Source organism: Balaenoptera musculus, chromosome 1 (genome assembly GCF_009873245.2).
Source record: "Balaenoptera musculus isolate JJ_BM4_2016_0621 chromosome 1, mBalMus1.pri.v3, whole genome shotgun sequence".
NCBI lineage: Eukaryota > Metazoa > Chordata > Mammalia > Artiodactyla > Balaenopteridae > Balaenoptera > Balaenoptera musculus.
The window spans coordinates 21,741,167-21,758,761 of NC_045785.1; positions in this window are offsets into that span (position 1 = coordinate 21,741,167).

Genomic DNA, 17,595 nt, shown 5'->3' on the forward strand with positions numbered 1-17,595 from the left:
CAACCTAAGTGCCCATCTACAGACGAATGGATAAAGAAGATATGGTACATATATACACTGGAGTATTACTCAGCCTTAAAAAGGAATGAAATTGGGTCATTTGTTGAGACGTGGATGGATCTAGAGACTGTCATACAGAGTGAAGTAAGTCAGAAAGAGAAAAACAAATATCGTATGTTAACACATATATGTGGAACCTAGAAAAACGGTACAGATGAACAGTTTTGCAGAGTAGAAATTGAGACACAGATGTAGAGAACAAACGTATGGACACCAAGGGGGGAAAGCGGTGGGGGGGGGGTGGGGGGATGAATTGGGCGATTGGGATTGACATGTATACACTGATGTGTATAAAATTGATGGCTAATAAGAACCTGTTGTATAAAAAAATAAAATGAAAGCATAAAAATAAAATAAAATAAATGAAGGAAACAACAGCAAAGGTCAATAAAACTAAAAGCTGGTTCTTTGAGAAGATAAAAAAAATTGATAAACCATTAGCCAGACTCATCAAGAAAAAAAGGGAGAAGACTCAAATCAGCAAAATTAGAAATGAAAAAGGAGCAGTAACAACTGACACTGCAAGAAAAACAAAGGACCATGAGAGATTACTGCAAGCAACTATATGCCAATAAAATGGACAACCTGGAAGAAATGGACAAATTCTTAGAAAAGCACAACCTTCCGAGACTGAACCAGGAAGAAATAGAAAATATAAACAGCACTTAATCACAGGCACTGAAATTGAAACTGTGATTTAAAATCTTCCAACAAACAAAAGTCCAGGACCAGATGGCTTTACAGGTGAATTCTATCAAACATTTAGAGAAGAGCTAACACCTATCCTTCTCAAACTCTTCCAAAATATAGCAGAGGGAGGAACACTCCCAAACTCATTCTACGAGGCCACCATCACCCTGATACCAAAACAGACAAAGATGTCACAAAAAAGGAAAACTACAGGCCAGTATCACTGATGAACATAGATGCAAAAATCCTCAACAAAATACTAGCAAACAGAATCCAACGGCACATTAAAAGGATCATACACCATGATCAAGTGGGGTTTATCCCAGGAGTGCAAGGATTCTTCAATATACACAATTAAAGATGATACAAACAGATGGAGAGATATACCATGTTCTTGGATTGGAAGAATCAACATTGTGAAAATGACTATACTACCCTAAGTAATCTACAGATTCAATGCAATCCCTATCAAACTACCAATGGCATTTCTCAAAGAACTGGAACAAAAAATTTCACAATTTGTATGGAAACAGTAAAGACTCCAAATAGCCAAAGCAATCTTGAGAAAGAAAAACAGAGCTGGAGGAATCAGGCTCCCTGACTTCAGATTATACTTCAGACTATACTACAAAGAATATACAATGGAGAAAAGACAGCCTCTTCAATAAGTGGTGCTGGGAAAACTGGACAGCTACATGTAAAAGAATGAAATTAGAACACTCCCTAACACCATATACAAAAATAAACTCAAAATGGATGAAAGACCTAAATGTAAGGCCAGACACTATAAAACTCTTAGAGGAAAACATAGGCAGAACACTCTATGACATAAATCACAGCAAGATCCTTTTTGACCCACCTCCTAGAGAAATGGAAATAAAAACAAAAATAAACAAATGGGACCTAATGAAACTTAAATGCTTTAGCACAGCAAAGGAAACCATAAACAAGACGAAAAGACAACCCTCAGAATGGGAGAAAATATTTGCAAACAAAGGAACTGACTAAGGATTAATCTCCAAAATATACAAGCAGCTCATGCAGTTCAATATCAAAAAAACAAACAACCCAATCCAAAAATGGGCAGAAGATCTAAATAGACATTTCTCCAAAGAAGATATACAGATTGCCAACAGACACATGAAAGGATGCTCAACATCACAAATCATTAGAGAAATGCAAATCAAAACCACAATGATGTATCACCTCACACTGGTCAGAATGGGCGTCATCAAAAAATCTACAAACAATAAATGCTGGAGAAGGTGTGGAGAAAAGGGAACCCTCTTGCACTGTTGGTGGGAATGTAAATTGATACAGCCACTATGGAGAACAGTATGGAGGTTCCTTCAAAAACTAAAAGTAGAATTACCATATGACCCAGCAATCCCAGTACTGGGCATATACACTGAGAAAACCATAATTCAAAAAGAGACATGTACCACAATGTTCATTGCAGCACTACTTACAATAGCCAGGATGTGGAAGCAACCTAAGTATCCATTGACAGATGAATGGATAAAGAAGATGTGGCACATATATACAATGGAATATTACTCAGCCATAAAAAGAAATGAAATTGAGTTATTTGTAGTGAGGTGGATGGACCTAGAATCTGTCATACAGAGTGAAGTAAGTTAGAAAGGGAAAAACACCATATGCTAACACATATATATGGAATCTAAAAAAAAAAAAGGTTCTGAAGAACCTAGGGGCAGGACAGGAATAAAGACGCAGACGTAGAGAATGGACTTGAGGACATGGGGAGGGGGAGGTGTAAGCTGGGACAAAGTGAGAGAGTGGCATGGACATATATACACTACCAAATGTAAAATAGGTAGCTAGTGGGAAGCAGCCACATAGTACAGGGAGATCAGCTCGGTGCTTTGTGACCACCTAGAGGGGTGGGATAGGGAGGGTGGGAGGGAGACGCAAGAGGGAGGGGATATGGGGATATATGTATATGTATAGCTGATTCACTTTATTATACAGCAGGAACTAACACAACATTGTAAAGCAATTATACTCCAATAAAGATGTTAAAAAAAAAAGATCCTTAGTCATAGAATTGCCCCCACTCCTACAACATCCAATCCAGAGCAAAGTCCTGCTTCCTGAAGCCCTCCCAAATCATCTAACCCAAGTCCAAATCCCATAGTAATTCATTTCTAACACCCTCTTACTGAGTGGCCCCACGGTCCCCATGGAGTACGCTGTCCCTCACTACAAGTCAGAAACTCAACTTGATAACTGCCCTGTCTTTCTGGTGTTTTTTGGCTGGAGGTCCTTCACAAAGTCTTTACCCAGAGGTTACCATCTCCAGTGAAAACTGCAGCCTGCCCCACCCCCCAAGCCTCCCCATTCCCTTGCTCCATTTCCATCATAGCACCCATCGCCTTCTCCCACACTGGATCAATTGCTTATTTGCTCTATATCATTTCTGGTCTGTCTCGCCCGTCCCCAACCCCATTTGAATGTGAGCTCCACTAGGGGCATGGATTGTTGTCAGGATTGTTTCAGGATGTATTCAGAATGGCTAGAACAGGGCCTAGCACATCGTAGGCACGTGGTAAATATTTGTTGAATGAATGAACCATTGCTAGGACCGGAGGTCCTAACCAGCTTGGCCATAAGGAAGGCTTCCCTGGAAATGGGCTATGAAGGCTGGGATCTGATGGGTAAATAGAGGTGATCCTGCCTGACAGTGGGGAGGAGTGTTTCCAGCATGTGCAATAGGCCTGGGGAAGCGAGGGGGTATTTCATTATTGGGGGATTACAAGTGCTTTGAGATAGCTCAAGAGGGAGTTCTGGAAGGGGAAGGCAAGAGATGAGGTTGGAGAGTTGTCAGGGGCCAAGAGGGCTGGGTCACTGGGAACTCAGAGTTTACCCTGAGGGCCACTGGGAGCCATGGTAGTGCTTAAGCAGAAGGCAGCATTTTAAGAGCAGATGGCAGGAGGGGGACAGTGCCGTGGAAGAGGTGAGGCTGGAGGTGGGAAGACCAGTGGCAAGACTGTAGGAAAGTGAGATGATGCCACCTGGGTCACGGTGGCAGCTGGAGAGAAGGGGCTGAGTCCAGGGAGAAGGGGGAAGACCCAGGTGCCTCCTGGGTCCTGGCCTGGGCATCCAGGTGATCAGAGGTGCCATTCACTGCAGAGGAGGACGTGGGAGGGGCAAGTTACGGGGAAGGTGCTGAGTGTGAGGCACTTTGTGCTGTGAAACATGAGGGGAGATGTCACGTGGGCAGTTGTATGTATACCTGGAGCTCAAAATTAGACTGGAGACACAGGTTTGGAAGATGGACACAGTGGTGCTGAGAGGAGTGGTGGAGAGAGGAATTCTGAAGACTTCTAGCTGAGAAGCCACAGCCCTGGGGGCTCAGGGCAGACAGGGTTTCAGGGAAGGCAGAGGAAGGCCCATTTTCCCCCCACCCCTCTTCCACTCTCTCTGGGGTCTCTAGGTCTCACCTTGCTCCCTGGAACTCCCAGTGGCTGGAATCACTCGCTGGGACAGAAGAGTCCTCCCTCTCCTAATAATTCACCGCTCCAGGCTTGTTTAGAAAGCAGAGGGGGAGGCTCTGTGCTGCACACAGGCCGCAGCAGTAGGCGCTCTGGAGCCAAAGCTCCACCTGGAGGCGGAGATGGCAGCCCCGCCCCGGGACCCAGGCCCGCATTATTCTCGGAAAGCTCAGAAGGGGGGCTGAAGTTGGGGGGGTAACCAGAGGAAGTCCAGGCACAATGTCACCATCAGCAGCTCACAGACAGCAGAGCTGGGGGGCAAGCCTGGCACTCTCCCTCCTTGTCCCAGTGGCCCCAGCCACCTGCCCCTGAGACTCCGACCGGAGCTGGTGGCAGCCCTGCCCTGATGGAAGGGCTTAACCCAGACTCCCTGGGCTCCATTCTGCCTCCTACATGCCTCTCCCTCCCGTCTGCCCACAGCCAGGTGGGGCCTCCCTCCTCCCTCCTCGGAGCACTGCTGCAGTGCCCCTCCCTGCCCACCAAGCCATCTTCCACATCTCCTCCGGGGTCCTCCTAAAACGCAATTCACAGCACATCACTCCTCCTTCAGATGCCCCTCAAGCAGGGACTCAGCCCCATAACTTTTGGGTCCAAGGCCAATCTCCCTCCTGGGGCCTCAAACCCTCCCACTTGACTCTTTTTTTAGTTCCTTAGTGTGCATCCTCCCTGCTGCCCTCCCCCTTCATCTGCCATTCACCCTCGGCTCACTCATCACTTCTTCTGGGCGGCCTTCCTTGGTCCCCAGGCTGCGTAAGGAAGGTCTGCTTTAGTAACCCTCACTCACTGGGTTTTTCCCACTTGGGTGCCGGGAGGGCAGAGTCTGGGTCTATCGTGTTTACCACAGCTTCCCAGCAAACCCACAGTGGGCCAGCCGTATAGACAGCATTGAGTTGGGATGTGTCATGAAGCTCTTTCACCCTCCTCCCCTCCCCCGATCCTTGGATCTTGCCCCACTGGATCAGGTGAGCAGGAGGTGTTATTCCCCATCCCAGAGAGAAGGGGCAGCTGAGTCCAGAGGCTGCGTCCCTTCACCTGTGCCACCCAGAGGGTCTCAGCCCTGAACCCAGTGACGTCCCAGGGGTGTTGGGAGGAGACACCAGCAACTGAAGTCATGTTTCATCAAGGCTCCCAAACCCTCAGGGGAAGTAAGGGCAATGAGACAGAGCAGAAGATTCTGTGGGGAGGGCTCCAGAGGGGCCCTGAGAAAGGGAAATTGACCTGTGGCTTCCTGCTCCGAGCAGTAGAAGGGATGTTGGCTCCTGGGAACCTGGTTCGGTCTCTTCCTGGCAGCGGAACTTGGGCACACTGATTACCCTTTCCCACTTGTAAAATGGAAAGCACCGGAGAACCCTGTCTCAGGTATGGTGAGCTTAGTGAAGCAATGCGTGGAGAGCTCCTTGCACAGCGCCTGCCGCGTGGGGAGGCAAGTTCCCCTTCCCAGGCCCCCAGGCCTTCCCATCACCTTCATGCGTATGAAAATTCAAGTGTGTGCAACGTCCAGGCCGAGGGTGGATGGGACGGACCCGGCGGAGGGGACAGAGGACACAGGGGCAGAGCTGCTGACTAGGGGCTGTGGGACCGGGCCCTGGGGCTGAGGAAGAGCAGGAAGTCCTAACAGGAGGAATGGGGAGGGGGACCTGTGGCCTCTTTCAGCCCCTTTTCATTGCAGCTGGGGAAACTGAGGCTAAGAGGAGGCAGAGCCAGGTTTGCGACGGCAGCTCTCCTGAACCTACTGCGCTGAACACAAGCTTTGAGGCACACGCGTTAGACGTAGACAATTGTTTGGCTCAAGATCACAAGGAAGAGGGTGTGACAAGCCAGGAACCCAGGGTCCTGACTCCCCAGGACCCTTCCCCCTTCCCCAGGAGGCCATCCTTACAGGGTCTGGAGGAAGGTGTGGAGGCTGGGAGTGAGGGCAGATCCCACAGTCCAGAAGCTTCCCATCATCTAGTCAACAAATGCCAGGCTCTGTGGAAATAACAGAAAAAGAGATGCAGCCAGCTCTCAGGGAGCATATAGACTACTGGGGAAGAGATGTTAAGAAATCACGAATGAATGTAACAGTATAACTGTGACGAGGGCTATGGAGAAGGGGTTCATGGAACTGTGCAAGGATGTAGTAAGGGACCACACTCTACCTGGGAGGTCAAGAAAGTCTTTTGAGGATGCGGTGCTTAGGTTGAGACTCAGGATGAAAAAGGTTACTGTGAGATAATAATTATATATCTATATCGATACCTGCCCCTGGTTCCTGGCACAAGGCTCCTATAACCCTTGTAATTTCCTGACTGATGAGAACACTAGGAGCATCTCTTGTTTTACTGAAGTCACTTGGCTGGGGAGAGTGGTGGTCCCGAATGGCTCCTGGAGGGGGGCTGTCCACCAGGAAGACCAAGCCATGATTAGAAGCTTGGAATTTTCACATACGCACTCCTCAACGCCAACTTCTCCAGAGAGGGGAGAGGGCTGGAAATGGAGTTAGTAGTTGATCATGTCTACACAAAAATCCCAATAGCATGGGTTTCGGGGAGCTTCTAGATGAGTGAACACATCCACGTTCTGAGAGGGTGACACAGCCCAGCTCCACGGGGACAGAGGCTCCTGCGCTTGGGACCTTCCCAGACCTCGCCCTATGTATCTCTTCATCTGGCTGTTCATCCGTATCCATTGTCATAACCTTTAATAAACTACTAACTGTAAGTGCTTCCCTAAGTTGTGTGAGCCACTCTAACAAATTGATTGAACCCTAGGAGGGGGTCATTGGAACTTTCAATCTGTAGCTGGTTGGTCAGAAGCACAGGTAATTACCTGGGCTTGTGACTGGCCTCTGAAATGTGTGTGTGCAGGGGGTGGGGGGGCAGTCTTATGGGACTGAACCGTTAACCTGTAGAATCTGACTATATCTCTGTGCAGATAGTGTCAGAATTCAGTTGAATTGTAGGACACCTAGTTGGTTTCACAAAGAATTACTTGGTGTAGGGGAAATTCCCTGGGAAGACGGTTTCTTTTCCCCTACACAGTTACCCAGGCAAGAGGGTGGAGTGCATTCCCGGCAGAAGGAATGGCATATGCAAATGTCCTGTCATGGGAGGAAGCACAACATACTCTAGAAATGTGCTCCAACTTTGCCTTTTCAGGAAGGTGGAGTAGAGGCATCTTCTTCCCCTTTTCTTCTTGAAAATCACCCCATCACACACACACACACACACACACACACACACACACACACACACACACACAATGAGAACAAGAAACAGAAACTCCATCTTCTAAGAAGATATTTCTGACCTCAAACTACAATATTGTAGAAAAGCATCAAATGTTCTAGATTCTAGTATGGTTAAATAATGGAATTATTAAACAATTTTGTCTTCTCTCTAGTTCTAGAACTTGGCTTCCTCAGCCCTGCTCTTTCTTATTGCATTAACTAATAAAATTCCAATGCCTGCCCCTAAGAATGAAAATCTTAATTAACAACTTCTATGAAAACAAGCCTCAGAAAGATGGGAAGTACCTGTCTTTTCTCCCCTGAAGCTGTAGAAACACAAATACTTACTATACTCCATCATAAAAATGAGTTTAAGAATCAGACATGATTGGGAATTCCCTGGCTGTCCAGTGGTTAGGACTCCACACTTTCACTACTGAGGGCATGGGTTTGATCCCTGGATGGGGAACTAAGATACTGTGAGCCGTGGTGCAGCCAAAAAAAAAAAGAAAAGAAGAAAAAGAATCAGACGTGATACAGATCAAAACAAGAAATTTCACGAGCGTGTCCATCTTGTTTTCCTGTCCAATGTGGAGACTGTGGAACTATGTATGAAAAACATGTTAGCTCTGTTAATACAAATCCATCCTGAGGAGGACTTCCCTGGTGGCGCAGTGGTTAAGAATCCGCCTGCCCATGCATGGTTCGAGCCCTGGTCTGGGAAGATCCCACATGCCGCGGAGCAACTTAGCCCGTGCGCCACTACTACTGAAACCTAAGCGCCCTAGAGCCCGCGTGCCACAACTACTGTGCCCACGTGCTGCAACTACTGAAGCCCGTGTTCCTAGAGCCCGTGCTCCGCAACAAGAGAAGCCACCTCAATGAGAAGCCCATGCACTGCAACGAAGAGTAGCCCCTGCTCGCTGCAACTAGAGAAAGCCTGCGTGCAGCAACAAAGACCCAATGCAGCCAAAAAAAAAAAAAAAAAAAAAAAATCCATCCTGGGAAAGGTTGTTTGCACAGAGAGTCTTGAAAGACAACCAGACTTCAGATTGTACAAAACTCTGTGGAAGTAACTTTTAAATTCCAAAAATAAGACTGGGATGGCAATTGGCTATTTTAACTGATAATTTGAGCCAGGATAATTATGTTACAATTGTCATCTGTATGGCTGTTAGCATAACTGACACCATCTTGGGCCCATTCAGCTCCTCCTGTCCTTCCACTGACCTTAGCCAGGACTATACTGTCCTGTCATCAAGGACTTTGTAGTTAATAGATACTGTTTAATAATTGTGAGGTCCAGGTGGCTCTATGTTTTGTCAGTCTCCAAACAATGATGAAGACCTGCGCTGACTATTCCCGGTGCCCAAGAGACTAGTTACCCATTTATAAATCTTGACTAGAAATGCACTTCTTGTTTCCAAGCACCTACCCCCAAACCTTAAGTTAACTATAAAATTGTCCCAGTGGCCCCTTGGTGGTGCAGAGTGCAGATGCCAATGCTTCTGTATCATTGTCTGCCCCATCCCACCTTGTGATTACCCTATAATAAACTGATCCACTGATTATATGGAGCTGCTTGCCTCGTTTTTTGGTCTCAAGATACCTTCTCAAGGAATTCCCTGGTTGTGCAGTGGTTACGACTCGGCGCGTTCACTGCTGTAGCCCTGGGTTCAATCCCTGGTTGGGGAATTAAGATACTGCTAGCCATAGGGCATGGCCAAAAAAAAAAGATACCTTCTCAGTTTTGTTTTTGTTACCTCCTGCAGCCAACAATTAGCAAACCAGCCAGGAGACTGAAAATGACAGAGAAATGGGTAAAGGGATAGTGCAGGGGGGCTGGGGCGGGGGAGCCCATCTCTGGTGGGGGAATCCCAGGCTGGCAAGCCACGGCCACGTGGGGTGACCTGGCTAGGTTTCTGGAATGCTTCCGGCCGGTGTGTGAGCATGGGGATGCCAGGAAAACACCAGAGGGCTTACTAGGTATATTAATCCCAGCCGTGGGAAAGTGAAAGTGGAAAAAAGAAAGTGAGCAGGCTATCAGGCTGTTGCATTACCTTTGCTGTGTGCTCTGAGGATTAGCACAGACAAGGAATTGCAGCTCAGCAGGGAACTAGAGCCAACTAGAGAGGCACAGGGGTTAGAGAGGGATGTCCAGACGCCATGGTCCACCACCTCAGTCAAAGAAAATACAACAAGAAGAGCACATTGAAGTGATGCATGTAAGATGTCTCAAATGAAGGGCTGTGGGCGGCCCCATTCAAAGGTGTTATTTCAAAGGTGTTATAAATCAGAAGATTGCCTCTCTGTCCCTTTCTGGTTTATATTTCGCTCATACCTGATTATGCTGTGGGTTTGGATGTCCTACAGGACCTGGACCTCACAACCACCACGGGCGAGTGCCGGTTACTGATCCCAGGGGTCAAGCTAAAGGGGACCCTGTAAAGTTGCCTATCCCTCGGAGAGTGGTGGCAATAAAACAATATCGCCTACCTGGAGGGCAGGAAGAAGCAATGGCTACCGTCAAGGAATTAGAGAAGGTGGGAGTTATAAGACTGGCCCAAAGCCCATTCAGTAGCCCCACGTGGGGATTTCCCTGGTGGTCGAGTGGTTAAGATTCCACACTCCCAATGCAGGGGGCCTGGGTTCGATCCCTGGTCAGGGAACTAGATCCCACACGCCGCAACAAAGATCCTGCATGAGGCAATGAAGATCCCGCGTGCCGCCACTAAGACTCGGTGCAGCCAGATAAATAAATAAATATTTTAAAAAAATAGCCCCACGTGGCCGGAGTAAAAACCAGATGGCACCTGACGCATGGCAGTAGACTATAGAGAATTAAACAAGGTAACACCCCGTATCTATGCGGCAGTTCCAAACACAGCCCGACTCTTGGATACGATCTCCTCTTCTCTCAAGACATATCGTTGTGTCTCAGATTTGTCTAATGCCTTTCTCAGCATACCCTTAGAAGGGGTTCCCAGGACCAGTGTGCCTTCACGTGGGAAGGGAGACAATGGACTTTTACTGTCTTACCCCAAGGTTATCTGCATAGTCCTACTATACGTCATGGGATGGTGGCCCAGGACTTGGAGAAATGGACTCTTTCTCCCTCTTTTGTTCTCTGTTGTTACATTGATGATATCATGTTAACCTGTGATGACTTGCTCTCTCTTTCCCAAGATGCTGTGTCTCTTCAGGAACGTTTAAAGCTCGGGGATGGGAGGTAAACGCTGACAAGAAGCAAAGACTAGGAGAGTCAGTAAAGTTCTTGGGAGCTCTCTGGTCTGGTGAGACCACAGTGATGCCCGAGACTGTCATTGATAAAATACAGGCGTATCCGCATCCTGCAATGTAAAAGAACTACAAGCCTTTCTTTGTAGGTGGGCGAGGGTACTGGCAGCCTTTATTCCTCACCTTGCCCAGATATTAAGACCCCTATATGCTTTAGTAAAAAAGGGAACAATCTGGGACTGGAATATCCCACAACAAGAGGCTTTTGAAAAGGCCAAGGTGGTTGTCAAACAAGCCTAAGGACAGAGGGTGTTAATGCCAGTTGTGAATTGGATATAAGTATACATCCAGAAGGGTTTGGATGGGAACTGTGGCAGCAACAAAATGGGAAAAGAATCCTGCTAGGATTCTGGTCTCAATTACAGAAAGGGGGGGCGGAGAACCAGTCTAGTCCAATAGAAAAACAATTGTTAGCAGTTTCCCTAGCCTTTCAGCAAACCGGGGATCTGACCACCAACTTACCCGTCAGCTTACAAACTCCCCTACCTGTGGGTCGATGGATTAAGGACTTTCTTTTAAAGTCTAAGAGTGCCTGTGCGTAGCTGAGTACCTTACACAAGTGCATGCGTACCATCAACAGAGAAGCACCTCTTACACCGGTTCCCTCTCTCAGGAGTTGCATGTTTTATTAGGGCTGGTGACCACCACAGATGCTCTGACCATCACCTGCTTGCACCCTCTGTAGAGCACAGGTATGAGAAGATACCGGGATGCCCCCTGCTGACACATGGTACACGGATGGCAGCTGTAGGGGCAATTCCCCCCTGTACTCGACAGCTGTTTGTTTGGATTCTGATGTCATCTGGTTCGAGAAAGGGACTAGACAAAGTAGTCAGTGGGCAGAGCTCAGAGTGACGTGGCTGGAGACTACTCACGGGTCCACGCCCCTCAACCTTGCCACTGACAGTTGGGCAGTATGGAAAGGCTTGACGTGTGGATGTCTCAGTGGCATCAAGATAATTGGAAAATATAGGGAATTCCCTGGCGGTCCCTTGGTTAGGACTCGGCGCTTTCACTGCCGGGGCCCGGGTTCAATCCCTGGTTGGGGAACTAAGATCCCACAAGCCACACAGTGAGGAAAAAAAAAGAAAAAAGAAAAATTGGAAAATATTAAGTAAACCTCTGCGGGGGATGAATTATGGGCTGATATTTGGACTGCCTGCATGCAACCAGGTGCCAGTGTGCCCATGTGGCACGTTTCAGCCCACTCACCCTAACTCTGTCTGGCAATCATGAAGCTGATGCATTAGCCAGGGCAAGAGGTCTGCTGCTGGAGGAATTACAGATCCCCTCTGACGTGGTGGAATGGCTCCACCGAAAAGAAAAAGGCTCCATTTGCCCCTCAGATATGCGGATCCCCAAGCTGTGGATCATTTGAAGTGCCGCCGCCTGAGACACCCCCCAGGGCACATCAGACGCTCTGACCATCCAGTTACTAGATGGCAAGTGGATACATAGGGACGTTGTGGGTGTCAGAAGGGTATCAGTGTGCTCTAACCTGTGCCCACACAACCACTGGATCAGTGCAAGCCTTTGCCATTAAGAGCCAATCAGGGGCTTCCCTGGTGGCGCAGTGGTTAAGAATCCGCCTGCCAAGGCAGGGGACACGGGTTCGAGGCCTGCTCCGGGAAGATCCCACATGCCGCGGAGCCCGTGCGTCACAACAACTGAGCCTGCGCTCTAGAGCCCGCGAGCCACAACTACTGAGCCCATGTGCCACAACTACTGAAGCCTGCGTGCCTAGAGCCCATGTTCCGCAACAAGAGAAGCCACCGCAATGAGAAGCCCGCACACCGCAACAAAGAGTAGCCCCCGCTCGCTGCAACTAGAGAAAGCCTGTGCGCAGCAACAAAGACCAACGCAGCCAAAAATAAAATAAATAAATAGATAAATTTATTACAAAAAAAAAAAAAGAGCGAATCAGGCCGTTACAATTAAAGGCTTGTCAAAATTGGAAGTTACGTAAGGAACACTGGCCCAAATTGACAGTGATCAAGGAATTCATTTCACTGGACATGAAATACAAGAGCGGGCAGAAGCCCAAGAAAGTCTTTGGCCTTTCCATTTTCCGTACAACCCCACTGCGGCTGGCCTGGTTAATTGGATGTTAAAAGCCACCTTAACAGCCCTATCTCCCGACAGCACGTTACAAGGTTGGTCCCCTCGGCTGTCTGAAGCTGTCAGACTGTAAAATGCAGGCTGACAATTTGCATATGAACGACTGCCTGACTGAACACCAACAAGGGCGTTGAGAAAACAGGTACACAAGGGAGGTCTTTGCCTATGCAGTGGGAGGAAGGTCTTGTTTTTGTCTGTTTTTTTGTTTTGCAGCTACCACTGGACTTCCCACCTGGTGTTACTGTAATTCATTGGCATTTAAATTGGTCTCCCCCTCCCAGGTGGTATTCTGGATGGGACTGGCCTTGGTATCACCTTCATTCAGGGATTTTATGTGGGAATGGGCCCCAGCAGACCCAGATCACCTCTCCAGAAGCATTAGCACGGGAGCTGAAGTGGATTTAGTCATGTGGGGTCCCACTGAGGTCCCTGTATATAATTTTAGTTTACCTACTGAAGGTATTAAGGATAAAATGTGTGATATCACCACTGGGAAAAAATGCCAAAACCAGGGGTGGTTTTGGCCGGTGGAGATCACACGACTACAGTGTTACTCATGAATGAGGATCTGCTTTATCTTTGGTCCCTAAAACACTTGTCTTATTGCCCATAGTGTCTGCCTCATGAACTTCCTGACTCTGGTTATGGGAAGTGTCTTCCTATGCTGGGCCCCAACATATGCAGAGGTCCACAGTCGTTCTGACTACAGGGTCTGCGGCCCGTTGCCTGTCTCCAGTGCCCAGGGGATGCCGTGGATAGTTCACCCGTTCAACCACATGGAATGGGAACAATGGCTTGGATTGGTGACCAAAAATCCCCTTGGTGATCTGACTCCTACTGAGGAAAGTTCTATGTTTGATCACAGTGACTCTAAACAATATGTTTTTCCCCTGGTGCAAAACTAGTCAAATGATTCCCAGATTTCAGTGGCTTATCATATTTGGGATGGCTTGGGGTAGTTGGGAGCTGAACATGGAGTCTTGAGGTCAGTAGCCCCCATCTGCATAGAAAGGACCAACCATATCCAAACAAATCACGGACATATCGGGTGTCTTCCCTATGAAGTCTGCCAAGTAACTCACAAGATATTAAATACTGAATGGACAGGAAAAGAAGCAGCTTCATACAACAGGCTCCTTTATGACTCCCAAACAAGGGATCTGGATATGTGGATCCTATTTGTGCCTTATCTGCCCTGTGGGTGAATGGGCCGATGCACCTTGGGGTTTCCTTCCCTCTCAGGCCATATCTATAGATATATATACATACACATACGTTCTTACTGGAAATTTCCCATAACCTCCCTGCTATTAAGTCCAGGTGGTGGGTCCATCATAGTTTGTCATGGTGGGAATGGCCAACATCTATTTTCCTTCCCCAGTACATAGGTGTAAGTGCCATACGGGAAATCCAGGCGTTAGCACAGTTCACCATGTCAGCTTTGAATGACCCCCTCGAAAGCATCTCTCTATTAAACCAGGAAACTGCTCAAAAGAGAAAAGTGGTGCTGCAAACCATACGGCTTTAGACATGTTGACAGCTGTGCAGGGAGGAGCTTGTACCTTTATTGGGCAGGAACGCTGTGCATTTATACACCTTCATCTGAACCCAACATAACTGATTTACTTTCCCATATGAAAACAGTCATGAATCATATAAACTTTCCTTTGCTGATGCTTTAACTCGCTGACTTACTTCTCTCCTGGGTAAATGAGGAACCGTAGTTCTTAGTATTCTTCTATGTTTAGTAGTTTGTTCTTGCTGCTGCTTATGCTGTTGCTGCCAATGAGGAATGCAAGCCACTTCCCGAGATCTGTCACTAGTGTCTCTGTGGAAGAATGATGGATAAGAGTGTATGGCTATCAAGACGTCATCAAGATGTCAGGGGTGGGGTGTACGGCGGTTGGCATAACTGACACCATCTTGGGCCCATTCAGCTCCTCCTGTCCTTCCACTGGCCCTAGCCAGGACTATACTGTGCAGTAAATGACTCCTCTGTCATCGAGGGTTTTCTAGTTAATAGATACTGTTTAATAATCCTCAGGACCAGGTAACCGCTATGCTCTGTTAGCCTCCAAACAATGACAAAGACCTTCGATGACGTATTCCCAGTGCCCACCAGACTAGTTGCCCATTCATAAATCTTGATTTGGGAAGGCACTTCCTGTTTCCAAGCACATACCTCCATACCCTAAGTTAACTAAAAAATTGTCCTGGTGGCCCCTCAGCCATGCAGAGTGCAGGCGCAAATGCTTCTGGATCATTGTCCACCAGATCCCACCCTGTGAGTAAGTTACCTTATAATAAACTGATCCGTTGAGTACATGGAGCTGCCCGCCTCGATTTTCAGTCTCCAGATACCTTCTCAGTTTGGTGGGCACTTTTCATTATCTCCATCCTCCAACAGTCATCTCTTAATTACTTCTAAGGTTTTCTTCTCTGGAAGAGTGAATCAAAGCAGAAGATAATCTTTGGCAACTCCCTCTCTCCCCATGAAATAAGAACAGGATGAATTAAAAGTAGAATTTTAAAGAACTGTTACCAAACCAAACTTGAGTCCACTCGCCCGTGCCCAGTAAAGCCAATCTGCTGACACTGGGTTATGGTGAAGGAAAGTGTAGTGTTTATTGCAGGGCACCAAGCAAGGAGTCCAGGTGGCTAGGGTTCAAAAAGCCCAAACTCCCTGATGGCTTTCAGGGAAAGGTTTTTTTTTTAAAATTTTATTTATTTATTTATTTATTTTTGGCTGTGTTGGGTCTTTGTTTCTGTGCGAGGGCTTTCTCTAGTTGTGGCAAGCGGGGGCCACTCTTCGTTGTGGTGCGCGGGCCTCTCACTGTCGCGGCCTCTCTTGTTGCGGAGCCCAGGCTCCAGATGCGCAGGCTCAGTAGTTGTGGCTCACGGGCCCATTTGCTCCGTGGCAAGTGGGATCTTCCCAGACCAGGGCTCGAACCCGTGTCCCCTGCATTGGCAGGCAGATTCTCAACCACTGCACCACCAGGGAAGCCCCAGGGAAAGGTTTTTAAAGACAGGATGAGGGACAGGGGTTATGGGGTACATGATTAGCTTATGGGTATTCTTCTGATTGGTTAGTGGTGAGAAAATCAGGAGTCAACATCATCAACCTTCTGGTTCCAACATGTCTGGGGTCTACGTTCTTGTGGGCAGCATAGAGTTAACTTCGTCCATCTGGTGGGGGTTCCAGTATGAGCAAAACATCTCAAAGGATGTGGCTCAGCATATTTTCTCTAGCCCTTGAGGAGGAACTAAAGGTCCTTGACTTTGTTTAATGGGTAAACTATTATTATTTTGTCTTTCGTTTTAATATTTATTTATTTATTTGGCTGCGCAGGGTCTTAGCTGTGGCATGCAGGATCTAGTTCCCTGACCAGAGATTGAACCCGGGCCCCCTGCATTGGGAGCATGGAGTCTTAACCACTGGACCACCAGGGAAGTCCTATTATTTTGTCTTGTTTGACTGTTTTACTTTGTTTCTGCATTTTCTCACTTCTCTGATTAGATTTATCCTTTGGAACTAGGGGAAGGCTTAGGAGGCTAAAGTTTTTCCACAAATAAGAGGCAAGTGGAGGACTTGTGGGGGGTGGTCTGTCCTGGGAAGATACCATAGCGTCCTGCTCAGTTACAGAAGTTTATGGAAATTAAAAATGTAAAAGCAGAAAAAAATTTTAGAAGTTGTAGAGCAGTTAGAAGATGAAGTCTATGAAATCTCCCGGAAAGCAGAACAGAAACTCAAGGAGATGAAGAATTGGCCCAGAAGATACAACATACAACTAAAAGATGCTAACAAAAGAGAGAAAAACAAAAAACAAACAACAACAACAAAACCAAAACAAGAAAGTTTCTAGAACTAAGGGTGTGAGTTTCCACATTAAAAAGATTCACAAGTGCCCAGAAACAAGAATGAAAGGCCTGCAGAGGGCTGAGCATGTGAAAAATCAGAGCACCAGGGCCAGAGAGAAGACTGCCAGCCTTCACACACAAGAGATCTGGGGTAACAATGACACTGGACTCCCAACAGTGAACATGTTACTCCAAGACTATGGAGCCCTGTTCCAAGTTTGAGGGAATACTGTTTACAACCTGGACCTCATTACCAGCCAGATCACTGTTGAAGAATAAGCAATGCTGTACATTAGATTCAGGCTTAGACACAGTCTGAGAGAACTTTTTTTTTAAAGATCATGATAGGGACTTCCCTGGTGGTCCAGTGGGTAAGACTCTGAGCTCCCAATGCAGGGGGCCAGGCTTCAGTCCCCGGTCGGGGAACTAGATCTCGCATGCCGCAACTAAGACCCGGTGCAGTCAAAATAAATAAATAAAAATAAATCTTAAAAAAAAATAAAGATCACGATAAAACACACATAACATAAAATTTATCACTAGGTATATAGTTCAGGAGTGTTAAGTATATTCACACTGTCGTACAACCAATCTCCAGAAATTTTTCATCTTACAAAACTGAAACTTGATCCCCATTTTCCCTCCCTCCAGGCCCTGGCAGCCACCCTTCTACTTTCCGTCTCTATGATTTTGACTACTCTAGATACCTTACATAAGTGGAATCATACAAGATTTGTCCTTTTGTCACTGGCTTATTTCACTAGCATAATGTCCTCAAGGTTCATCCGTGTTGTAGCATATGTCAGGATTTCCTTCCTTTTTAAGGCTGAATAATATTCCATTTTATGT